The 26,690-nt window shown below is 41.5% G+C and overlaps 1 protein-coding gene across 10 annotated transcripts in view; it reads left to right on the top strand.

The window, feature by feature from the left end:
• The window catches only part of SH3KBP1 (SH3 domain containing kinase binding protein 1), a 352,898-nt gene that overhangs the window by 70,547 nt on the left and 255,661 nt on the right, over window positions 1-26,690 (top strand). The window contains exon 1 of one of the 10 annotated variants that reach the window (XM_037901501.2): window positions 11,913-11,931. The exons of the other annotated variants lie outside the window; for them this stretch is intronic. The gene's annotated coding sequence lies outside the window, so the exon portion shown is untranslated. Of the gene's footprint in view, window positions 1-11,912; window positions 11,932-26,690 lie in introns of those variants that run through there. 10 annotated transcript variants of the gene reach the window in all.

The following is a 26,690-nucleotide window of genomic DNA, read 5'->3' as shown; positions in this document are numbered from 1 at the left end:
AGATGAGGTCTCACCAGTGCCTTGTATAACGGTACTAACACCTTCTTATCTCTACTGGAAACACCTCGCCTTGATGCATCCGAAGACCGCATTAGCTTTTTTCACGGCCATATCACATTGGCGGCTCATAGTCATCCTGTGATCAACCAATACTGCAAGGTCCTTCTCCTCCTCCATTACTTCTAATTGATGCGTCCCCAGCTTATAACTAGAATTCTTGTTGTTAATCCCTAAATGCATGACCTTACACTTCTCACTATTAAATTTCATCCTATTACTATTACTCCAGTTTACAAGGTTATCCAGATCCTCCTGTATGATAGCCCAGTCCTTCTCTAAATTGGCAATACCTCCCAGCTTTGTATCATCCGCAGACTTTATTAGCACACTCCCACTTTTTGTGCCGAGGTCAGTAATAAAAAGATTAAATAAGATTGGTCCCAAAACCAGTCCCTGAGGAACTCCACTGGTAACCTCCCTCCAGCCTGACAGTTCACCTTTCAGTATGACCCGCTGTAGTCTCCCTTTTAACCAATTCCTTATCCACCTTTCAATTTTCCTATTGATCCCCATCTTTTCCAATTTAACTAATAATTCCCCATGTGGCACCGTATCAAACATCTTACTGAAATCTAGGTAAATTAGATCCACTGCGTTTCCTTTGTCTGAAAAATCTGTTACTCTCTCAAAGAAGGAAATCGGGTTGGTTTGGCACGATCTACCTTTTGTAAAACCATGTTGTATTTTGTCCCATTTTACCATTGATCTCAATGTCCTTAACTGCTTTCTCCTTCAAAATTTTTTTCCAAGACCTTGCATACTACAGATGTCAAACTAAAAGGCCTGTAGTTACCCGGATCACTTTTTTTTCCTTTCTTAAAAATAGGAACTATGTTAGCAATTCTCCAGTCATATGGTACAACCCCTGGGTTTACAGATTCATTAAAAATTCTTGCTAATGGGCTTGCAATTTCGGGTGCCAATTCCTTTAATATTCTTGGATGAAGATTACCTGGGCCCCCCGATTTAGTCCCATTAAGCTGTTTGAGTTTCGCTTCTACCTCAGATATGGTAATATCTACCTCCATATCCTCATTCCCATTTGTCATGCTACCATTAACCCTAAGATCCTCATTAGCCTTATTAAAGACTGAGGCAAAGTATTTGTTTGGATATTGGGCCATGCCTAGATTATCCTTAACCTCCACTCCATCCTCAGTGTTTAGCGGTCCCACTTCTTTCTTTTCTTATTATTTATATGGCTATTGAATCTTTTACTATTGGTTTTAATTCCCTTTGCAAGGTCCAACTCTTCTTGACTTTTAGCCTTTCTCACTTTATCCCTACATGTTCTGACCTCATTAAAGTAGCTTTCCTTGCTGATCCTTCCCATCTTCCACTCCCTGTATGCTTTCTGATTTTTCTTAATCACCTCTGAGATGCTTGCTCATCCAGCTTGGTCTACAACTCTTGCCTATGAGTTTTTCCCCCTTTCTTGGGATGCAGGCTTCCGATAACTTCTGCAGCTTTGACTTGAAGTAATCCCAGGCCTCCTCTGCCTTTAGATCCATAAGTTCTTCAGTCCAATCCACTTCCCTAACTAATTTCCTTAATTTTTGAAAGTCAGCCTTTTTGAAATCAAAAACCCTAGTTGCAGATTTATTTTTGTTTATACTTCCGTTCAGTCTGAACTGAATTAGCTCATGATCTCTTGAACCAAGGTTGTCCCCTGTAACCATTTCTTCTATGAGGTCCTCACTACTCACCAAAACCAAATCTAAAATGGCATCCCCTTTAGTCAGTTCAGCAACTACTTGATGAAGGAATCCATCAGCTATCGCATCTAGGAAAATCTGAGCCCTCTCTCTTATTATTACTAGCTCTCGTCCTCCAGTCTATATCTGGGAAGTTAAAGTCTCCCATGATCACGCAGTTTCCCTTAGTATTTACTTCATTAAAAACATTAAAGAGGGCTCTATCCATATCCAAATTAGATCCCAGCAGTCTATAGCACACCCCAAGCACTCTCACAGGGGAGGCTCGGGTAGTTTTCTTCCACAATGTGATTTTTGCCCAGACGGACTCTGTCTTATCCATTCCATTGCTTCTTATTTCTTTACATTCTACCTCATCGTTGATATACAATGCTACCCCACCACCTTCACCTTTATTTCTGTCTTTCCTAAACAGCACATACCCTTTAATAGCTGTAGTCCAGTGATGACTACTATTCCACCATGTTTCTGTTATCTCTATAATATGTGGTTTCACTTCCTGCACTAGTAGATCTAGCTCCTCCATTTTGTTACCTAGGCTCCTCGCATTGGTGTACAAACCAATCTTAATTTTTGCTGTTTGGCCTCGCTCACATTCTTTACCCGATTAGGCACGGACATTCTACAGCCTTTATGACCTATTAGACTGGTATCCACACTGCCCTTCCTCCTTATGTCCATTCTCCTACCCACGGCTGTATCCTGTCTTACTTTGTTTTCTTCCCTCTCAATGCTAAAATCCGGCGTGGAGATTACCTGGACATCTCCCAACCATTTCCCCCAAATTCCTAGTTTAAAGCTCTCTTAATCAGTTGTGCCAGCCTCCATCCTAGAAGTCTATTTGCTTCCCTACTCAGATGAAGTCCATCCCGAGAGAACTGTCCTCTGTCCATGAATGCCTCCCAGTGTCCATACATCCCAAAGCCCTCCTTATAGCACCACTGCCTGAGCCATCTGTTGATAGTCATAATTTTGTCACACCTTTGTTGCTCTTCTCTAGGAACAGGCAGAATCTCAATGAAGATCACCTGAGCCTCGATTTCCTTAAGCGTCTTCCCCAGCCTGGCATAGCCTGTCTCCCTTGATATGTTCCAGCGAGAATCTACCAGTATCATTTGTTTCCCACATGAAGGTCGATCAGTGGATTCTTTCCCGCTCCCTTTAGGATCCTCTTCAACTTCTGGTCCACATCCCATATCTTAGCACCTGGAAGACAGCACACCCTTCTATTCTCTGGATGAGCCCTGGTTACAGGCCTGTCCATCCTTCTCAGTAAGGAGTCCCCGATCACGTAGACCTGCCTTTTCCTGGTGACGGTGCGATTCTCCAGTCTATCCCCTGTTCCTTCTGGCTGCAAGTTCTTTCCATTCCTATTCTCCCTTGTAATCCTCTTCAACTCATCCTGTATCCTCCTGGGGCTCATATATGGTGTAGTCTCCATTGATTCGTCCCCTTTTCCTATAGGACTAGCCGTTCTTCTCTTCTTCCTTGCCCTTCCACCTTCAGTGACCACCTGCTGAGCCCCTTCTTCATTTTCCAACTCTGCAAACCTGTTTTTGAGCTCTATTTTTCCTTCACTAGCTAGTCTTTTCCTCTGCCTGGTTCTCTTAGTCACATGCTTCCACTGTCCATTTTCTTTACCCAGCAGTCTCCCCTCAGAGTTCTTCAGTCCTGCTTCCATCGGCAAGTCTGAGCTTTTCCCTTCAGCTGCCTCATGTCTTTGCTCCATCATCCGCTCGAACCCCCTTCTAAACTCAACCAGACTTTCCACCTGCATCTCCAATCCTCGGATCTTTTCTTCCATCAGCTCTATCAGACGGCACTTCATGCAGACGAAACTCTTTCCAGGTGCCCCCTCCAGGATCATGTACATACTGCAGCTTCCACATCCAGTCATCTTCACTGTGACTCCCACTGCCGCCTCTGTATCTGTCATAGCCTTCCCACCTCAATCCTGTTCATCTGGGGAACACAAACCACACCAAAACACCAGCACCCACAGCAAAAACAAACCCCAAACAAGCACCCCAAGACAAACTCCCCTTTCAAACTCCCACTCAAACTTCCCTGTTTACAGCTCTGTTTGCTGGCTCCTGTGCCGCTGCAGCTGTCTGCAGGTAATATCTTTTATTGGACCTACTTCTGTTGGTGGATGGTAGAAGCTTTCAAGCCACACAGAGCTCTTCTTCAGGTCTGGGAAGGGTAATCAAAGTGTCTGAGCTAAATACAAGTTGGGACAGATAGGCATAAGGGATAGTGCTTGTTGTAGGTAGCCACTTGAAATGGAGTGGCGTGAATGGTTATGCAAAAGGGGTTTGAAGTGGGCCACTAAGGGTATGTCTATACAGCAAAATAAATCTTGCAGCTGGCTTGGGCCAGTCAACTCCGCTCACAGGGCTCGGTGCTGCAGGACTATTTCATTGCAGTGTAAACATTCAGGCTTATACTGGAGCCCGAGCTCTGGGACTCTGCGGGGTGGGAGGATCCCAGAACTCGAGCTCCAGTCCCAGACTGGATGTCTACACAGCAATGAAACAGCCTTGTGAGCCCGAGTCGGCTGGCACAGGCCAACTGGGGGTGTCTAGTTGCTCTGTAGATATATCCTAAGGGTTAGCAGGGTAGTGTGTGTGTGTGTGTGTGTGTGTGTGTGTTACCAAGTGTTGTTGTGAGTCATGAAACCACTGTTCTTGTTGAGTCCATTATTTTTGGTATCTAGCAGCATTATGAATCTGAGTTGACAGGCTTATTATGATTGCCGTGTGTGTAATTATTATTTTTAGATAGATATAAATCAGATTATGATTTTATTTCTTATGAGCTTTTCCAAATGGCTTTTCTTTACTTCATAGTTCTTGCTGTTTTGGGTTTTTTTTGTTTTTGTCCACTATTGTTTTTGTCCGCTATTTGTCAGTCAAATCAAGAGACTACTTTTTGTTTTGCAGATCACTAACCAGTAGATTCTAGTGACTCCGTGGAGCTATTGTAGTCCATCAGGTTATTTAAGTTACGTGAGAATGCATGCATGCATTCCTCTGAAAATTAACAAGAGATTTTGCAGAAATTCAGGGGAAGGAATGGATTGTAAATAAACACAAAATAAGACTTTTTTTAAAAATAGGAAATTTAATCTACATTTTGAACAATACATTTATGTCATTTTTTAAAATGGCTAATGAGAGTTAAGCTATCTGAATCACTTTTTAACTTAAACTGGCCTGATTTTTCTTTTCAAAATCGTTGGAGGGGGAAAAATACATTCCCTGACTCAATAGCCCTGTTAGTCTGTATCCACAAAAGCAACAAGGTGCCACTGGACTCCTTGTTGTTTTTCAAAATGTAGACATTCCTTTCACTGTTCTGGAATCTTTTCTGCTTACTACCACAGTACTGTGCATCCAGATATTTAAAAATCTTAAACTGTTGCTCATTCTTTTAGAGCGCGGTGCACTAGCCCTCCTGTAATTATGGTTCAGTTGTTTATATTAGAGAGCCTTTAATTTTTTTCAGTGTTTTACTTTCCTATCAAACTGAAACTAGACACACAAACTGTTATCTTGGATGCTGAACTGTTTTTGTGATTAATTTTTTATTAGGGTTTGTGAGTTTGTTTGTGAGTAACCTTTTGTCCTTCTCCCAATATGATGTCGTTCTCTTTGCGGAATTTCTGCTCTACTGTGTTGAGCACTGTGTAAAAATCAATAAGATATTTAGACTAGTTATGTTAGGGAAGTTTTATGTAATGCGTCTAGTGAAGGCTTCAGAGTCTCCCTTTGGAGCCTGTCCTCCTTTAAACATGAATGATCGCTCCAGCCAATGAACGATGCAGGCTATCATGGTTCCTGTATTTGGAGAGTTGGAAATTGAGATGGAAATTGAAAGCTTCAAGCTTTGCGATGCAGTACTGAAACCACTGTTTTGGTGCTCAGTGCTGACAAACATACTCTTGTTTTGTGACACGTGTATAGCAATAATAGTTCACTGTAGATTATCCATTCACTATATAGATCGTTCACCATCAGACACACCCCTCCCTCAACCCTACTGACACTATAACAATGGCACTGCATAATAAAGCGATCCATCTTTCTGCTTCTTGTGTGTCATGGGTCTGATCTTATCCTATTTGAAAACAATGGAAAGACTTCCATGGGCCTGGCAGCAGGCGGTATAAGTCTAAGTCTATCTTTTAAATACTTTTAACATCTTTTGCTTTTATTTATTTATTTTATTTGAACAATTTTAGGAGCGGCTTTTTCACAATAAGTGTAATTTATAAAACTAGTAACTGATGTTTTGGCAGGACGTGTGATTACCGGTGATATGAAGGGGGTGTAGCCAAAGTATCTAGAGTGAAGAAGCTGTTAGAAGCCTGTATTCTCAGAGTGCTGTGCTGTTTAATGCTGATCTCAATTGTACATAAGTAATAGCTGCAGGAACATTCAATACATAATACCTAGAAAAACCTTCACAGTTTTGAGATCCTTACAGCATACATAAACGGAATTAGGGATAGAGTAGGAGGTTCAACTCTGAAATTGGTGTCTTGGATGTGTATAAGTTACAACATCAAAACGTGATTTAATCATACTTTGGGCATTATGAATAAACAGTCTAGGATTACTGAATCTCCCGGAGGCTACTGAAACAAATCTGGGAGATTTTAGGCTGCTAAAAGTCCGGCGGCACAGCGGGGCTAAGGCAGGCTCCCTGCCTGCCCTGGCTCCGTGCGGCTCTCGGAAGCTACCAGTATGTCGGGCTCCTAGGCTCAGGGGCGGCCAAGGGCTCTCTGCGCGCTGTCCCTGTATGAGTGCCGACTCCACAGCTCCCATTGGCCGGGATCCATGGCCAATGGGAGCTGCAGGGGTGGTGCCTGCAGGCAGGGGCACCATGCAGAGCCGCCTGACTGCCCCTGAGCCTAGGAGCCGGACATGCTGGTTGCTTCCGGGAGCCACCCCAGCTAAGCGCTGACTAGAGGGAGCCCGCACCTCTATCCCCATCATGCACCCAAACTCCCTCCCAGAGCCCACACCCTCCCAGCCCCCACACACAGCCTGGAGCCCCCTCCCACACTCCAAACCCCTCGGCCCCACCTCCCAGCCCAGAGCCTGCACCCCCTTCCACACCACAACTCCCTGCCCCAACCTGGTGAAAGTGACTGAGGGTTGGAGAGAGTGAGTGACCGAGGGAGGGAAGAATGGAGTGAGTGGGAGCGTGGCCTTGGAGAAGGGGTGGGGGCAGGGTTGTGGCCTCGGGGCATGAGTGGGACAAGGGTGTTTGGGTTTGTGCGATTAGATAGTTGGCAACCCTAGAACAGTCAGCAGTGGGGTCCCATGGAATGTTGTGCCATATGTAATTCAAAATATAACTGTCAATACAGTTACAATAAAGGTCTTTAAATCACAGGGTATTGATGATCTCCAAATAATTAACACAAAGGGAAAAGCACACTTTTTTGGTAAATTCACTTGAACTTAATTTCCAAAAACCACATAAATTCAATTCGTAGAAATCACTAACCTCTACAATTTGTTGTTTAAACATATATGTTTATCTGGTATTCACTAGTATAAAAATAAACAATGAGATTTACTACAAAAATATCATGTAGGATGATACAGTAACATATTGTGGAGGGGGGAGGGTTTACGGGCATTATGGATGCAAGGAGCAAAACTGTCAGTGACAATAAATTCTCCCTTCATCTCTTTCAGAAATTTCATCTAAAAATAATAATTTGAACACATCTAGCATCCTTGGAAAGTGGATTCTTCTTTTCTTTTCCTTCCCTCTCTCCAAAGAACCTGCAGTTATAGGGAGCATACTGTATGTGCCTTTTAAAGATCTAAGTTAGGCTTAACTGGACTTGGAAATAGTTCCTTGCCTACCTTCCTTCTGTCTGATGTAAATTCTACACCTTTTGAAGATGGGATAGAGGTTTAAGATTTGTATTCTGTGTGTGGAAACAAGATAAGAATCGATATCCAGGAGATTACATTTCCAAGTACAAGGGTAGAGGTACTCTGACCATGACAGATATCCAAAATACTTGTGAAATGGTGTCCAGATCCTGGACATAATTGTGTGCTATAGAGCAGTGATTCTCAATTGGGGGTCCGTGGTTTCCTAGGGGGATGAGATCAGATTTCCGGAGGGGGCGTCAAAGTAAACCAGGCTTCAGCCCCGGGTGGTGGGGACAGGGAGGGAGTGCTACCTCCAACCCCTGACTCACCTCAGCAGGCCACCCAACCAGTGGGTCAGCACCAGCAACAAGTTTCACACTGAGCAAGTAAAACAAAAATGCTATCCATTTTTCTTATTTTTGTACCTATATTATCCTTTTGTTAATATTATACATGTGTGTGTGCATATTTAGCTGTATAACTATCAATTTAATGCAGCTTGTAATCCACTGGATATGCAGCAAAACAGTTGTTGTGGCACAGGTGAACCATAGAGTTTTTATAGCATGTGAGGGGAGAGGAGGCTCAGAAAGGAAAAGGTTGAGAACTCCTGCCATAGAGTACTAGCTCTAACTCTGTTTTTAAATTCAACCCTCAACAGGTGAGATAAGATGGAAGGGAACTGATTAGTTTCTTATGTTTCTTTTTTTGATCTGAAATCTCTACAAAGAATGTGAGGCCATATTAAACAATAGGGAAAGCTGTATAAAAATGAACCTACTTTAAGATAGCTCAGTTGTACGGGCTATCACAGGAAGTGTAGCTAGAGCACCAAATGGCAAAGTTTAACATATCAGCGAAACATTTTGTTGCATTGCAGAAACCGTAGCTGTGCTAGCAGTAGCAGAGGTTGTGCACAAGGGTGCACTTCGCTCATTGCTCCTCTCTGCTGGGTGCAGTTTTGTACATCATAAAGGAAAAACTGAGTAGACTCTGTGTGTATCTGGAATTACAGTAGACTCCTCTGTGTAAGGGTAAGAAGCAGACCAAGACTTGGGACTAGGGGTAGGAGGGTAGGGGACTGAGGAAGGGAACAGGGAGCAAGTAGGAGAGGACAGATGAAGTAAAGGGGTACAGGAGATTAACAAGAGTGTAATGTAGTAAACAGTTATTTTAGTCAATAAAGTGAGCAGATGAGACTGTGAATATACACAACAAACATGTTTCATTCTGATCATAATCATGTGTAAGTTTTCTGGCTTTTTTCAGTGGGTTGCATACCTGGCTTCCAACTCAAAGCATAATGTTGTTGTCATCCTCCATCCCTCCTCCCCAAAAAAACCCCAAAAACCCAACACCCACATTTTTATAACCAATAAGGGAAGGGATAGGGTTGGATAGTATTGTGAGGCTATATGACTTGTTGAAGCATTTGGATGGACCCAATAAAATCACAGGTTTTCACCCATCTTATTGTTGTACTCTTCTCTGTACCTCATATTGTGGCTAATGAGAAAATAAATAGTTTCCTCTATATAAAACTCAGTGGCTGGCCACTACACTGTTAGCTTCTAAGGCAGTGATATTGAGACCTCAGTGGTTCGGGAGCCAAATTAACGATCAACATTACCCAAAAGAACCATAAAAGTATGAATTCATTGTTTCATTTGGTATAGTACTATATATATATACACTATATTATTCAGATTTAAACAGCATGACAGGGGAAATATTTAGTTTTAATACAGTAGAACCTCAGAGTTACGAACTGACTGGTCAGCCACACACCTCATTTGAAACTGGAAGTATGCAAGCAGGTGGCAGCAACAGCAGCAGAAGAAGGCAAGTACGGTACTGTGTTAAATGTAAACTACTGAAAAAAAAAAAAAGGGGGAAGGTTTTAAAAAAAAGATTTGACAGGGTAAGGAAACTGTTTCTATGCTTGTTTCATTTAAATTAAGATGGTTAAAAGCAGCATTTTCTTCTGCATAGTAAAGTTTCAAAACCGTATTAAGTCAATGTTCAGTTGTAAACTTTTGAAAGAACAACCGTAACGTTTTGTTCAGAGTTATGAACAACCTCCATTCCCAAGGTGTTCATAACTGAGGTTCGTGTGTGTGTAAAAATAAAATATAATTCTCACAGCAAAATGAATGACTAAGTATTATTATTTAATCAACTACAGTTGGATAATAACATATTAAAAGCATCCTCATTTGTTAATAACTTAGATTGGTTAATAATTAAATCACAGTGTTTTAATATCATGTGCTGCAAATAGCCATGAGAGATGCATTAAAGAGCTGCTTGTGGCTCACAAGCCTCAGTCTGAGTATCACTGCTGTAAGGGTACAGTCCCCCTCCTTTTCGTCCTTATTTCCAAAGGTAGTGTTACCTCTGCAGCCTTTGTAATCTTTCCAGTGATCATGTCTCAGGAGCAGTCTTAGACTACCATCACTGAGGTTCTAAATGGCCTCAGACCTCTTTCCTTTTGTTTTTTTAACTTTATATTGTAAATATTACAGGAACATATATGCTTTTCTTTTATTTTCAGCAACAGCTAAATCTAAATGAGGATGGCACTATAGCTATATAATAATAAACTGATACCAAACCATATGCTAGAGGTATGTCTGTGTTGTTTATTTTGAAATAAGGTTGTTGTTTCTCGTTTCTTTTCAAACTGGTCTGAGTTCTGTGTTTATCTTGCTGATATTTGCTCCATTATAAGGTTTACTCTGATCAAGCTGAGCCATGCGGTCCTTTATGGCCCTCCTGGATATTTCCCTGCCATCAGGATTGCTTGTTTATTGTTAGTTACTAGATTAATATTTTATTCTTTTCTCCAGAACAACTTGTATAAATCAATGTATATGTTTCTATTTGTGGGGCTGGATCTGTCCTCATGTAAATCATCTTTATACTGCAGCATGAACAGGGTGCAGGCTGGCTTGAGTTTTATTAACTAAAAACACATACTGAAATGAGCAAGTGCTGAGCCCCCTATTTTATTTAACTATATACACCCTGTTTGCAGCTTCTCCTGGGGCTTGTGTAGAACATTTCAGTTCCTTTAAATAGCATCCCTTTACAGTCACCGCAGAGCCATCTTTTCTCCACAGCCTTCTCTCTTCTGCTGCTAATTATAGCCTCCTCTTATGAGACCCTTTTTCCTTGTCTGAGTGAAAGGAGAAAAATTATAGGCATTAAAAATTGCAATAGATGTAGGGTTTTAAATGCCTTTGTAGAGTGATTGGAATAATTTGGCTGCCAAATGAATCAAAGACTCAGGCTCCTCTTTTGTCATTTACTTAGAGCTGTGCTAAGATAGATCCCTTTTGTGAACAGGGCCTTTCCAGATTAGAGCATGTGAGCAGTTTATTCTCCATTCAAGTAAAACTATTTTTCAGCAACCAACATCTAATGTCCCCCCACCCCGAAATTGTAGGAAGTAAAAATGCTGTTAAATTAAAAAGTAGATTTTTTTTAAAAAAAATTATACATCGTGATCCAGTGTAGAGCTCCCTAAAATCAAGCTTGTATGTGTTCAAACATTTACCAGCCAAATTCTTCCCTTTTGATAGTGAGCCCTTATTGATTATCATGGGAGCCACACATGAACATCTGTGAGTACAAATGGACCTTAAATTGGGGGAGGTTTGGTAGAGAAGTAGCCAAGGTACCGTCAATAGCATGGTGGAAATGAAAGGTTGATTTGAGGACTTGGGAGGCAGCTGAGTTTGTGATCTGATCGGAAACCTAGGGTGCTGTCACTAGGACTGAATGAGAGTTTTTGAGTCAGGAAGGATCAGAGATAGGGCAGTGTGGGCCAGGAGGAAGAATCTAATTAGTAGCAAGTAGATCAGTTCTGGATAGGTACAACTGCAGGCAGCCGTTGAAGCAGGCAGAACCTGAGGAAGAGGTTGAAACGGTCAACAGCATGCACTGTTAGAACTCTTCCAGTGAGAAGATGGCTGCTAAAAATATGCAAAATTGATGGGAGTGAAGTAGGGAGGGAAGAGTGAGACATTGCTGTAGTGTCAGTCAAATATGCTCTAGTTTAATTATTTTTGTATTTAGTCCACTGAAATGGGAAGTAGAGAAAATAGACAGATGACTTCCCCTTTTAGAGATTTCAGTATAAAGTGATGAAAGACAGTAATTCAAGCAATGGCAAAACTCACAGAATATAGGATTTGCTGTACAGAATTACCATCAAGACAAGTATCCCGTGCTCAGCAGGGGATCCTTACCAGGTACCTGAGAAGAAGGCAAATCTTCTATCCCATAAGACACCTCAGCAATTCCGCAATGCTGTATAAAAAGGAGGAGGAATTCCTTTCTGCTCACTGTGATGATACTTGCTGGAACATGAGGTTTACCTTTATCTAAGAAACTGTCTGGTGTGGATTAATTTTAAACATTTGGTCTGTGGTTCCTTCTCTTTCTCTCTGTTTAGTGATTATTTTAGCTTAAGTAGCCAGATGTACTGTTTTTTTTTTAAATTTAAGATAAATTTGGTCAGTCAGTCATTCCAGAAGATTAGAAAACACTGCCTGAAGACACTGGGTGAGCTAGTGGGCAATATTGTTGTCAAAGGAGAAAACAGATGTTTGCGGGGAGGAGAGGAGGAGAAGATGTCCTGCTGAGTTTCGTTTCCTTCCCAGAAGACAACTTACTACGAGTAGAGGGAACAACGGCCTGTTGGAGGAGTGTGTGTAGGGATGGTTGCAGGGTCTTTTGCTGGAGGGGGAGTTGGTAAGGAGGGTCAAATGGCTTGTGTGGAAGGATCTCTTCCAAATGGTTCAGTTGTAACTTGTTGATGCTTACTCAGATCTGATGTATTACCCTTTTGCGGTTTGCCTATCATCATTAATAGCTGTATGTACTGTCTAGCCCTGTGGTGTCCAACGTTTCCCACTTGACAGTCACATCTACTTACCAAGGGGCACTGGGTGTTGGGGTGCATATGTGGACCCCAGTATGCCTATTATGGCCATGAGCACTTTAAAACTGAGAACTCTAGTGGCAGAGCATCTGACAAGTCGCCAACATGTGATCTAATGAAAACCAGGTGTGAAGTTTCCTACCCTTAGGGCAAGGGCAGCAGACCGAAGAGACTGTGGTTCTGTTCACAGTAGACACTTAGTTTAAAAGTCACTGACGGCAACTCAAGGAGTGCGTTTTCAATCCATAATCAGGCACATATTGTCTCTTCAATAGAGTTGCCTTTGAGAACCACATATTAGAGCTTTAAAGGACTGGGAGACAACTGGCATCTAGCTTTTCACTGAATTCCTTCGATAAAGCTTACATGGGATTGGTAATGGGACATAGGATTGAGGAAGATGGAGCCCTCCCTCACTTAATCAAATTGCTTGCAGACTGCTTTGGGTTTTTTCTTCAAGATGGGGAATTATTTAATATTATGGAAGCATTTTGAGATCCCAGTGAGGATCGGGGCCTTATATCTTACCCTATACAAACATGAGAAAACACACATTCCCTGCCCTAAAAGCTTATGATCTAAGATGGTCCTGGATATTCTGACTCTCTTCCCCTACTTCACCCTTTAGTTAGGAGAAACAGAAACATTTTTTGCTTCTTTTCTCCCAAAATGTAAATCAAACATGAATAAACATATTTCAATTTATAAACAAAGAAAATCAATAAAAAGATGCTTAAAATATTTTTGGGGTGTGAAGTGGCAAAGGAAGGTAAGAAAAACACAGAAACAAATACAGTGCTTTACACCTGGTTGGCCTGTTTGGGCTGCAGTATCATACCATAACTTAATTGTTTAATGAAGAGAGGGGAGAGGAAATAAAACAGGAAGGTATAGAAGAGTGATCTGGAAGTTATATATAAAACATGCTCCCAAAAGTCCTCAATCTGATATCTAAGCTTATTATGTATCTATATTTGGGACAGTTTCTCTTTATGTGGGATAAAATTCATTGTAAGAAATGCCTTTTCATTGTTTTTTTTTGTTTGTTGCTGTGGCCTAACCACTTCATACAGCAAAGGCAAAGATAACAATTTAAGATTCCCAAGTACCTTATCAAAATGGTCATATACATCGATGATTGGTACGCATGACTTGCCTCAGCAAGCCCTCTAGAACCACTATGATTTTCAGCTAATTAATATAGTTCCTTCAAGAGAGAGGTCTTCCACTCTTGACTATTTTGACAATCACTGGAAAATATACTTTGCTCTCCATTTTACTTTAAGGAAATGGTGAAAACTTAGGCCTGGATCCTGCAACTGACTTTGTGTGGGTGGATCTGAGAGACCTGGGGGCTCCGTGTGGGCACCGGTATAGAGTTAGTTACAGGCTTGTGGCTGTACTGATCAGAACTGTGAATTTGTAGAGGGTTTGTGCTCCTATGCATGAGAGAAGATTACATCAATAACAATGAACATCCCTTTCCCCTCACTTCTTTTATTACTAAAGTATTGGTGGTTTTTAAAATATAGAGTCATCATGGCCTTTTAAAAACTTTTACACCAAGTTCAATAGTAAACAACTTTTTAGATAGCTTATGTGTTTTCATTCTAATTTTTATTGCATTTTATTTAGTGTCCTTAGATATTTAAGGCAAGATTATGATAGCCTTACTCCTTGAGTAATCCCACTGATTTCTCTACCTGTATAAGGTTCTACCTAATTTTTTTTTTTTTTTTTGGTAATAAAAGCTGAAGAGTGAGTTTGTCTATGCAGTGAAGGCTAACCTGTTTGCTTTCCCAGAAAGTCCAAAGAGATCTGTTTGATCATTTTGATTTATAGGAATTGTAACTGTGCGTCAGCATGCCTGAAACCAGGTTCTACGCTGGCACGACCCTTTTCTATCACCTCTATGGGTAGAGACTACAGTCTCTCCCAAGCTTATTTCTTATGACCTTGGGAATTTCTAAACTAATTAACCTCATCCTGTTTTTAATTCCTCCCATGAAAGGAAAGATTCCCAGGATGTTCAGTCAATCTTCCAGGTAATTACCAGAGGAAATTTAACCGATGTGATTTAACATATAGGGTGCTAAATGGCATACTCTTGTCTTCCTCAGACACTGCCTCTCTTCTCTTGCCGTGATTCAAGGCAATTATGATTAACTAAGGTTGGCCCCACGCCTCGTTTAAAAGAGAGGGAGATGCTTGTGGAATGTGAGGGTTCCTTGGCTCTATAACTGCCTTCCTTGGTCTGCCAGAGGCTAAAGTTGATAACATTGAAAACATGCAGCAAGACCAGAAAGTGGCGGTAGTGATTGTGGTATTGACAGTGTTGTGGAGTTGATGGCAGGGAGTGACCTTTGTTAGTGGTGTGCTATTTTTATAGATGTTGCTGTTCAGAAAGGGTTTAAAGTCTGGTTAGAAATAAAAATAATCAAAATATTATTGACTGTTTCTTGTGACTCATGATTACTCAATGTTGCTCAGTCTTCCTCTTCTCATTTCCTCCTCCTCTTCTGCTCTAGAGAAACTGCTCCACAGAGTAACTGAAACTTTGGTGAGTACTTACAGTTAGTTTATTCAGTCTGGGTCATAGTCACCTTAAACACAGTACAGATTTGAGTCAAGCATTATGCTAAGAAAATGAAAACTTGATCTTACATTTACCACAGAAATGGTGGAATGACCTTTGAATGTTAAGGCAAAAAGTCACGTGCAGTCTGTTATAACACATGAAAGTATTGTATCAAGGCATAAAATCTGCACTCAAAATTACAGTATTTGTGCAGGTTTTTTAATTTTACTATAAAAAGTTTGCATTTTAAACTGACCGTTGCAATAGGTTTAATGAGCTCTGATAAGTAATCTGGTTTAAGTACCTGATACAAGCTTACTTTCAAGCGAAGCATCAGTTGAGTGCAGAAATCAATGAACAGTCCTTGTGCTGACAGGAAAAATATTTTCTGAAATGGGTACACGGTTCTCAAACTCAGTGTTTTTCCTGCTGAAACTAAGCTTTTTAAAAGGGAGAAAACAACCATGGATTTAACATATTCTTTTTCCTCTATATTTTGGATGCAGCATATGTGAATGAATGAATTTCACTATGTGGTAGTGCTGACTATCGCATAATGTATACTTGTACTCCTTCTCTCTGTCTTTTCAGAGGGGACTCTGTTTTAAATATCTGAATGCCAGAGTGGAGCTGGCTTTGTTATGGTTGTAATAAAGCTTCCATTCTTTAAAACAGAACCAAAAATGCAAAGAGACAGCTGAAAAGTACTGACCTGAAAAAAACAATTGAGGATGTTTCAGTCAAAGCCTAAAAATTTAGAGCAGAACATTTTAGAGAAAAGAGAGAGAACTAACGAATACTATTTCCGTTGCTTTGGAGCTGTTAGTAACTGGGTTTCATGGTGCATTTTGAAGGATCTCTTCAGACTCTCATTGTATTTTGGAAAAAGAAAAGGAGTACTTGTGGCACCTTAGAGACTAACCAATTTATTTGAGCATGAGCATTAGCTGTAGATCACGAAAGCTCATGCTCAAATAAATTGGTTAGTCTCTAAGGTGCCACAAGTACTCCTTTTCTTTTTGCGAATACAGACTAACACGGCTGTTACTCTGAAACCTGTCATTGTATTTTGGCTAGATTTTAGGCAGTCTGGGACACTAAATACATCATGACACTAAGGCCCCTGTGGCATCTCTGACCATACCCCCAACTGTCCCAAAAGTCACAGGGGCAGCAGCAGGGAGGGCCTGTCAATACACAACCTGGATAAAGTGGTCTATCTGTGTGAGTGGGGCAGGCTTACTGCACTGTTTTCCTGCCACACTCAAATCCTCTGTTGGGAGGGTGTTGGCAGGCTCTCCAGAACAGTGAGTCTTGACATTAATACCCCACTGAGATGGATGGGCTAAACCACCCCTCTTGGAGCTATTGTTTCAGGCTGACTGCAGGCTCAGGCAGACATGGCTGCATTGAAAATGTGACACCCCACCCCCCACCCCCCCATTTAACCAAACTTTTCTTTTCAACCATGAGTAGGGTGACCAGACAGTAAGTGTGAAAAATCGGAACAGAGGGTGGGGGGTAATAGGAGCCTATATAAGAAAAAGCCCCAAATATCGGGACTGTCCCTGTAAAATTGGGACATCTGGTCACCCTAACCATGAGGGCTAGAATCTTCCTTTTTATTTTTTCAATGAAAGCTGAGTTTGGGACCCTAGGCATAGGCCCGGAGTGTCTGTGCTTTAATCCAGCCCTGACTTGAACAACTGGTTGGTTTAGCAGAAATAGATTTTAAAAACTTAGATTTTGTGCTTTACACAAGATATAGATGCTTGTCTAGAGCAATCTAAGTTAAGAATGGGCTGGAATTTTTACTCTTGTTAAATTAATACAATAAATACTCAATTTGTGGGTGGGGACAAGAATCCTTTAACTTCATTATGATACCTCCATTCAGAAAACAAAATGCCACATGAACTTAATTAAGGAATGACCTTGTGCATTTTAACAAGAAGTTTGCCAACAGCTATTGCATAGACCTTTGCTTGGAATCATGTGATTTCACCAGTTGTATGTATTCTACACAAAACAACATATTAATTCTGCTCAAAGCAGACAGTTCAGAAATCAGTGCAACATTTATTTGTGGCTAATTTCTACACCATTTCACTTCAAGATGGAGTCTCTTAACTCTGGAGCCATGTTGATTAAATTGCTGAACCCTTCCAGTCATGGTGCATTGCACCAACTTGGCTTCTGAGAGAGAAGATCAATAGGTGTTAAATTTATGGTAAAGATACATCACACATCAATTCTGGGGTGAAACCATGGATCCACTGAAGTCAATGACAAAACTCCCACTGACTTCACTGGGGTCAGGATTTCACCCCTGGTGTCTGAGAAGATCTAACCTAGAATGGTGATTAAACTGCAGTTAAAAAAAATACATAAGAGATTTACATTTGGGTCTCAGGATAAATTTGGGGCTTTTAACATTTTAGTCTCAGCAAACATTGTTTAAAATAAATATATTTATTGCTGGAATCATGTAGGTAATACTGCTTTTCTTAAATTATATACTGTAGTTATTTCTCACACACACACACACACACACACACACACACACAACGTTAAAAGAACTGCAAAGTCAAGTACTCAGAAGTTAGGAAATGGCAGAATTAAGGTTGCCTATGCGTTATGATACAGTCTTTAATTACACGGTGACTCTCTATTTTTTCCACAGGAGCCCTGCCTCAGTCAGTGCACAGAATGGACAGTTAATGAACAGCTATTCAATATTTTGTTATCCTGTCATTGTTCAGTGTGTGGCCTCATTCCTTTTGTACTGCACACTATTCAAACCCTGCTCTCTGAATATAGAATTATTAATTGCCTCATAGACTTTTCTGTGGTGCTCATCACTATTGTATCTGAGTCCCTCACAAACAGTAATTCATTTATTTTCATAACTGCTCTGTGGTGAGAGGATTATCTCCCAATTTACAGAGGGGAACTGAGGTACAGTGCAGTTAAGGTAGAAAATATTCACTAATTTTAGGTGTCCAGTTTGAGACACGTAGGATCTGATGACTGATGCAGTTTTTACTTGTGTGGTTATAACACTGACAGACCCTGGTCATCAGCGGGCAGGATCAAACCTGGGACCTTTGGAACTTAGTGCATGAACCTCTACTGCATGAGCTAAAAGCCATCTGGCTGTTAGCAAAGGCTGTAGAGCAGACTCATTAATCGCTCTCTCTAAGTGGTCTCGGTGTCACTAGATGGGACAGAACACCACACCCAGAAGGTGTGGGTTACATAGTCACATGCTATGTTTCCCACAGGACCCCTGCCTCATTCCTGCCTTATCTCCCTTGCTAGATTCCAATCACAGTCTGTCTCTTCCCTCCTCTCACACCCCTTCTGCCAAATCCCTTCCCCAGCCCCTTGTCCCAGTGCTTCTTGCCCAGCCAGTCCCAGTTCTGCCCCTGCAACCAGCTCCTTGTCAGATTTGTCTCCCTTCCCTTGTCCCCTTCTTCCCCATTCACTGGTTCATAGTCCCAGTCTTTGTCCAGCCAGTCCAAGTCTCCTTGCTCCTTGTACTCTTTGTTGGATCTCCGTATACTGTGCCATCCCAGCCAGCTGACTCCAAGTACCAACTATCCCCATCACTGGCTCCCAGTCTCCAAGTCCAGTAGCCCCAATTTGCTCTTCCCTCACTTCCAGTCCCAGTTTTGTCAGATTCCTTCTCCAAATCTACTCTTCTCTCTCCCCCAGTCTGACTTTTCCCTCTGTATTAAAATCAGATGGCTTCCTTTTACACAGTGCCTGAGCACCAGCAGTGGGGGCATTCAGAGTACAGGAGAGCCAGGCTTCCTGCTCTCTCTTCCAGTGCCTGGCTGGGAGCAGCCATTAAAGAGAGAGTCTGGGTAAGGCCATTGCTTGGGGCTGGAGGAAGCATATACAGTTGCTCTGTGGGAAAGGTGTATGCATCATGTAGTTACATGTAGGAGCTGTGAGAGGCTTGAGATTGCTTAGTAAGGATGGACTCTTCAGAGACTTTAACTGCTATACTCTAAGAAGTGTCTATTTGTGAGCATGTGAGAACTGATTTTTTCCAAAAGCTTGTAACTTGACCATATTTGGGAAGATTTTATGGGTATGGCAAAAGGTACATTCCTGATATAAAGGCCCACCCCCCCTGCCAAATTTCAGGTTGCTGGTATCATGTCTGGGAGAACTAGAGCTGTTCAGAGAAAAGTTCACCAGATTTTTTTTTAACATGGACAAAACATACTTTTCCTTACCTTTGTTCCTAGACACAGTTTTGACTGAAGTTTTCCAAAATAATTCAGTCTGAAGCAGACATCTGCATGTAGGTCTTTAGCCCAAACAAAGTTTGGCAAAGTTAAGCAACTGAATTCTGGGTTTGTATAAGAAGTGATGTCAGGCAACCTTAATAGCAGCGTTACCAGCCTCACCTATTATAAACTGACCAGAAAGTTGCCTCTAAAGGAACAAAAAGAGGTCAAATTTGTCCTGACATTTAGGTTTTATAAAATACAAGTTTTTGCAAAATCTAAGTAAGACCAATGGAAATGTAAGACAAGTATTAAATGATAAGAATATTTCCATGACATATTTTTAATTTTCTTGTTTTATTTAAAACATTCCCCCCCATGTTTGTGAGCCAAAAACTGCTGCTTTGTGTTACTGTATGACCAATAAAGTGAAATAATATGAACAGAAGTAAAAATGAGTAATTATCATTGTCCGACAGAAGTGCAAAATATAAATAGTGAAAAGTAAATTAGATTTTGAAGTGTTTTAGCAATCTCATTGCCTATCCACACAACAAATTTATCTGAATTTGTAACCAGTTACAAAATCTAAATATGATTGACTTTGCGTTCACGTACCACATGGCTTATATTCAGTTGGTAACCAGTGGCAGTAATCTTTGGCAGTCTGGGTTGACATATGGTGGTTTTCCTGTAATCTGTTCCGAGCACTGTTTTATTAGAGCTTGGAAAGAACCCACAGATTTGTATAAGCAGTTGGGTTGGCCCTCCTACCTCATAGTTCTCTGTACAATAAGACATCCCCGTGCGCTTTGCCACATGTGTGTCAAGTGCTGTTCTATGTGAATGTGTGCCCTGTTGAGGCACTGTGGGATAACTGCCCCAAATTTGCTAGAATGCAGTGAACCAAACATGGATGGGTAGCAGAAGAGATATGGACATGTAAATGCAGTTGTGGTTGCAGATCAGCTGATGTATGGAAACAAACTGAACAGTGTTACCCTCCTTTACCAGTTACAAGTATGCTTCTAATCACTTACAAAATCACCGTGGATGTGATCAAAAGAGTTGTTTGTAACACACACACCTATATATTTAACATGAAAAAGTCCTTTTGATATCTTATGTTTGATTGGCTTTATGTTTACATTGCTCATTCCCCCCCTCCCCCCCCCCCCCGAATGAGGTGAAACATCATTATCTAAGAAGTTGTGCTGCTTTGACATGGATCCCTGTTTATGCTGTATTTTAGCAGGCTTTCCCCCATTTGTAGAGGATCATTTATATATTACACCAATGGGTCTTATTTGGATTTAGCAATCCAGCACAGTATGGGACAGACTTTAAGTACTGGATTACATTGTGCAGGAAGAAAAGGGAATTGTGAAATAGCAAAATATCTTTTCTAATTAAAACTAATGCAAAGAATCTCTTGATGTTTCAAATTGGTTTAATATTGGCTTAGAAATATAATATTTTAGATAGCTCAGTGCTGGGCAGTGATAATGCTTATCTACCTTTTTAAAAATCTCTGAATCTATTTAGTGGTCTAGGAATCGCTGGAAAATGTGTTACTAACATGATTGCCATAACTGCAGTACTAGGAAGATGTTGTTGGCATTCATTTCTTAGTGCAAATATTTTGAAATTGATATATGGTTCTGTGATACTGTGTGTAATCTACATATCTGTTGTATGGACAGCAGTACAAGGGGAGAAAAGAAACAAGTTTTTTCCTGGGTTTTTAAAGTACTGTATCCTTATTAAATTAGATTAATCAAGTCAGTTCTCAAAAGTAATTGTTGTATTAACATTTTAAAAAAATCTACAGTGACATAGTGCTGAAAAATCTATTTCCATCACCACTCATCACCATTTTCCCTTGGAACAGAAGTAGACGCACACACAAACATTTGGGCATCACATAAGAACGGCCATACTGGGTCAGACCAATGGTCCATTTAGCCCAGTATCCTGTCTTCTGACAGTGGTCAGTTCCAGATGCTTCAGAGGAAATGAGCAGAATAGGGCAATTATTGGTAGGTCCATCCTCTACCATCCATTCTCAGCTTCTGGCAGTCAGAAGGGTAGAGACAGTCAGACCATACAGTTGCATCCCTGACCATTTTGGCTAATAGCCATCGATGGACCTATCCTCCATAACTTATCTACTTCTTTTTTGAACTCAGTTACACTTTTATATGGTTGCAATGAGTGCAGGAGACATCGCTTAGGAGACGACATGGCCAGCCCTCAGTGTGACCCTAAACCTTGAGGGATGGAAAAAAGCGATGTGTGGATCACTTTTTCATTTTCCTCTGAAAGCATATTTTGACCACCGCATCCCACTTTAATCAATCTGCTACCTTACATGACAATAGAGAAGTCTTGAATTGTTTCTTAATTCAAGCTATGGCTGGAGCCTTTGATTAGACTGTAAGCTGGCTCCTGATGAAAGGCATTGTGGGTCCATTAAAAATTGAGTGTGAAATTTTATTTAAAAGCTAAAAAGCAGTCAGTTTGGTCTGCTTTGTGTGTGTGGCGGGGAGGGGAAGAGAGACTTCAGTGTCTCATGTGACTGAAAATTGATCTGATGACACACCATAATAAATTGCTTCATGTTTGTTTCATAACCTGTGGTTTCTCTGTCATTGCATATGGTTGTTAGACATTATTATTTCTATGCTCTTACAGTGTACGGGAACTCGGAGAATACGTTTGTCACCTTTGCATAGGTGTGTGTGGAGGTGGTGGTGATGATGTAAGCATACAAGATGCTAGAGAAAAACGATTCAAGGAATGCTAGGGTGGAGAGGTTACCCTAGGTGCTGGACCACATGCAGCTCTATGTCAGGGTTTATGTATTACCTATAAAACATCAAGTAACAAGCAAGGTTAAAAATAGAAACACTTCGATTCTATAGGAGATCTTGGGTTACCTTTTTAACTGGCAGGAAAACTAAAGCAGATATGTGTCTTCAATGCTGTACAGAACATGCTTAAACTGATCTGGGCTAGGAGGGGCATGTTTTGTACACAATGCTGTTTTGTGGTGGCTCATACAGTATTTTTTTAAAGTAAAATAGGTTGTTGCAAAATATGAATATAAAAGAGTATCAAAAAACAAATACCACTTAATGTGCTATATGCCCAAGAGGAACAATTATTTCTAACTTTGTGCTCTCTCTGACACTTGGAAGGATAGCTGGAATTTTTTTTTAACATAGCTTCTGTGTACAAAAGGCAAAGTTAATATGAAGAAAGAAGAGATGGATGCTTTGGCTGTGTCTGCACTAGGTGTTTGTGTTTTTTGTTTTTTTTTGTTTTTGTTTTTGTTTTTTGCTTAAAATTTCACACCACACTATAGCTTTGGGAGAGGGTAGTATGGTAGAGCGGGTCTTCAAAAAGCACAGCAGTGTGTCGTCTTTGGAGGAATTTGCCAAAGAGAGTGTTGGAAGGCTGTCATCCCAATGGTACTCCTGGGGGAATTCTGCATAAAAAAATTAAAAATTCAGTGCACAATATTTTAAAATTCTGCATATTTTGTTTGTCAAAATAACACTATATAATCACACCAGTTTCAATTGTTTTGTAATTTATTTCAGAATACCTGTCAGCAACTGTCTTTAACAATACAGACACAAAATTTTTTCCCAGGCAGCAGAGAGTTAAGGAAACCCCTATGACAACCCAGTCACTGTTTCTCTGCCCCCTCCCCCCCAGAGCCCAGCAGGGGGGCCAGATACTCAAACCTTCCCCCCCAAAGCCCAGTCGCAGGGATCCCCCAGCCCAGATATTTGCATGCACTCCCTACCCCCCAGGGCCCAGCAGTGGATCCCCCCCAGCCCAGACACCTGCACCTCCTACCCCCGCAGAGCCCAGCTGCTGGGCATCCACCCAGCCCAGACACTCTCACCCCCTCCCCGCCAGAGCCCAGGATCCAGATGGAGCCTGATGCTGGATCCGGGACTTGTAGGGAGTTTCCAGCAGGCTGCCTCCTTCCTTCCTTCAGGGCTTGTTCTGATGAGGTGTGAGGAGGACTGTACTACCATACCATATTACAGAGCCATGCAAAGTGCAAGGCTGTGCTATACATGACTGTCACCAGTGTTTCGGTGTGTATTTTATTATAATGAAACACCAAGTTCAGACTCTAAATGTTTTTAGCATAGATATGGAAGCACATAAATGATGCAGAAAAATATATAGGTATCAGTACCGTGAGGAGTGATTTCAAGGAGACATGACAGGGTTTTTTGAATGCTCCTAAGCTCCCAGCACTTGACCTCTCCTTTCTTCTCATAACCATAACATAGCATTGGGGAAGATTTTTGAGCCACTTTTGGAGATATCTGGTGATTTCATGATCTTCATGATCAGGTCAGCTTGTAGCCCACTGTTGCACTATCTTGAGTGTTTTCAGCATCTGGCTTTTAGATTGAATCAACAGTTGGAGGAAGAAGGTGGAGAAGTAAAGGCTTTGAATATATGTAGCAAAAGTAAATGAGCATTAATGTTGGCTCATATGAAGAAAGGCCATGACTCCACCCACTGAGCCCTCATTGTGTTCCTGCTGGGGCAAAAATAATGTGTGCGCGAGACTTGGAGCAAGGAACATATATACACCAAAATTCATGAACCACACTACTAATCCCAGGCAGTGCCTTTTCCATGGCTCAGACTGCGGAGGACCAACAGAGTGTGAACTGCCCATGTTTTGACAGACAGAGATGTAAATGTTATATCCTCTAGTTACCCCTTCTGTTTTACTGTGGACTTCTAGTTACAGGGATATGCGACGGTCCATGTGTAGGGACAACTTATTGAACTGAACAGTTGTATGCTCCTGGAGAAGGGATGAGATGGTAGTGGAGTGGTAATGGGGAATATCTTCCCAGGATATCAAGTTATCCAAAACAAAGTGCTTTAAAAATATTTATAGAAAAGAATCTGAGTTCTTGACATGTTACTAAGGCATTGAATTTCCCCAAGGGTAATGACTCTTTAATTGTCTAATTCTAAAATAGGGTAGAAATGCATCAATGATTTTGCAGCCTGCTAGTCACTGTATAGTATTTCTGAAAATAATTAAAAAGAAGGGGAGGCCTGACTGAGAGAGCCCAGTGTTACCATGAAGGTCTCACAAGCCTCATGATGGATGAAAAGTGAGCAGACCTGTCAAAGCATTGACAAGATAATAATGAAGAACAGCTGTGCTGAAGTGCATTATTCTTTCAAATGTCCTTTTAATTAATCAATATTCTTTAGATTGTCACTAGGTATTTCTAAATGATCATGCCTTGAAATGACATATGAAATGCCTTGAAATGACAATGAAGCATCTTGAACTGTTTCCTTTATTTCTCTCCCTTTCACCCATATTTGTTTTGACCGATCTCTTCCTGTCTAAAGCATTTTTAGAGAAATGCTCTCTGGATTATGAAACTCAAGTAATCACCAGACACCGCCTTAGGTGGCTCACTTATTCCAAATGAAGCCTCTTAATCCTATTATATTTTTGAAAAGCAACTGGAGGCTAAATACTGGGATGTATCTTAAAAACATTCTGAAAAGAAACGTTAAACCAGACCCTTGGCCTCATTTTGGCCCTCTTTGCTGTGATCTGGTGATGTAAAGGGACTGCAAAGTTAGTACATCATGGGGTTGTATCTGGGTGGTGTAAAATTGGCATAGCCAGCTCTCTATCCCACCCTATTCTGGCCCTGCCTGACATAAAGTGTGCCTGAGTAGGGGGTAGCTGGATCACTGGTCCTCTCTGGCTGTTCCTAGCCAGTGTAATGGCCCCTTGGACTGAACTGACCCTAAGCAGCCTTGGGTGATGTAGAGCTATTTTTCCCACCTGCCTTCTCAGGGCCTCTCTGAGTGCAGCTCAGCTGGATTGGTCCCTTTATACAGTAAAACCTGTGTTAACCAGTACTTTATCAACCAGAAAGCTCTAGAAACTGGCATTTCTGATTCCCATTAAAAGTCCGGTTGGTGCGGGGCCGGCAGGCTACCTACCTGGCTCCGCGTGCCTCCACGGAAGTGGCAACAAGTCCCTGCTACTCCTAGATAGAGGAACGGCCACGGGGACTCTGTGCACTGCCCCCACCCCAAGCGCTGGCTCCACAGCTCTCATTGGCCGGGAACCGTGGTCAGTTTGTTATGCCAATAAATGAAAAACCAGCAGGATCTTATTAACGGGGAAAAGGCAAAATACCACATTTATTGTGAATACAGAAAGAATCATAGTAAGCAGTTAGTTATAGTTATAACATTCCATTCAATCTCATATTTATTCACACACACACACACACACACACACACACACACAGGTTCTGCAAGGTTGTTATCATAGTTACCAGCCTTAGAGTTGCTCATGCCAAGCCACTGGCCAGGTGGCCTGGACGTGAGGAGGGAACAGGGCCTTGTCAGATGCTCATCTGACGCTCCTGGAAGTTGGTTTGCAGAATCAGACCCCAAAGGTCTCACTTTCTAGAGTCCATTTTTATAGGAATTTCTTCCTATGCCAGTCTGTGGGAATTGCTTCATCATGCTGTTGCTGAATCAATCAGCAGATAGCACATTCCTGATGGCTCCATGCTGCCAGATGTTATCTTGTTCTTTGGTTCTCCCATCCTTGAGGCTGTTGGGTGGATGCCAGTCTGCCCTCCAGGGGTCCTCTGGTTATTTCCACTTGACGCCTTCTTCGGCCGATGGACGCTGGATTTTTAGGCTGGCACCTCCCTGATCATTCAGTTATTATCCACACCAAGCATCCATCCACATACATCCTCTATCTCTATTTTAATCACAATTGTTAATACAACAAAAGTGCCGGGAGTCTCTGGGTGCTGTTTCTGTTGTTACAGAGTATTGCTTTGAGTCTCTCTCTGTGTGAATTGCTTTGAGAACAGACTCTGTCTTAGAATGTACTAACGCAATTAGCAGCTTGCAAGTTTCACGCACAGCGGGAGAGAAACAGTACCAAAAACCAAGAGATCTCTTAATTAGTAATACCCTGGAATTTAAACTATGGGGAATCAAACTCATTTGTGATTTTAATACAGAACTTCTTTAATATGATCCAACAAGTTGGGGCTTTGGGGGTGGCACCTGTGGGCGGAGGCAGTGCACAGAGCTGCCTGGCTGCGCCTCCGCCTAGGAGCAGCAGGGACACGTTGCCGCCTCCGGGGAGCCACCCGAGGTGAGTGCCACCTGGATCTGGCACCCCAAAACCCCTCCTGC

The sequence above is a fragment of the Chelonia mydas genome, chromosome 1 (assembly GCF_015237465.2).
Source record: "Chelonia mydas isolate rCheMyd1 chromosome 1, rCheMyd1.pri.v2, whole genome shotgun sequence".
NCBI lineage: Eukaryota > Metazoa > Chordata > Testudines > Cheloniidae > Chelonia > Chelonia mydas.
The sequence above is the reverse complement of the archived record's forward strand: the minus strand, read 5'-3'. Positions and strand labels throughout refer to the sequence as shown.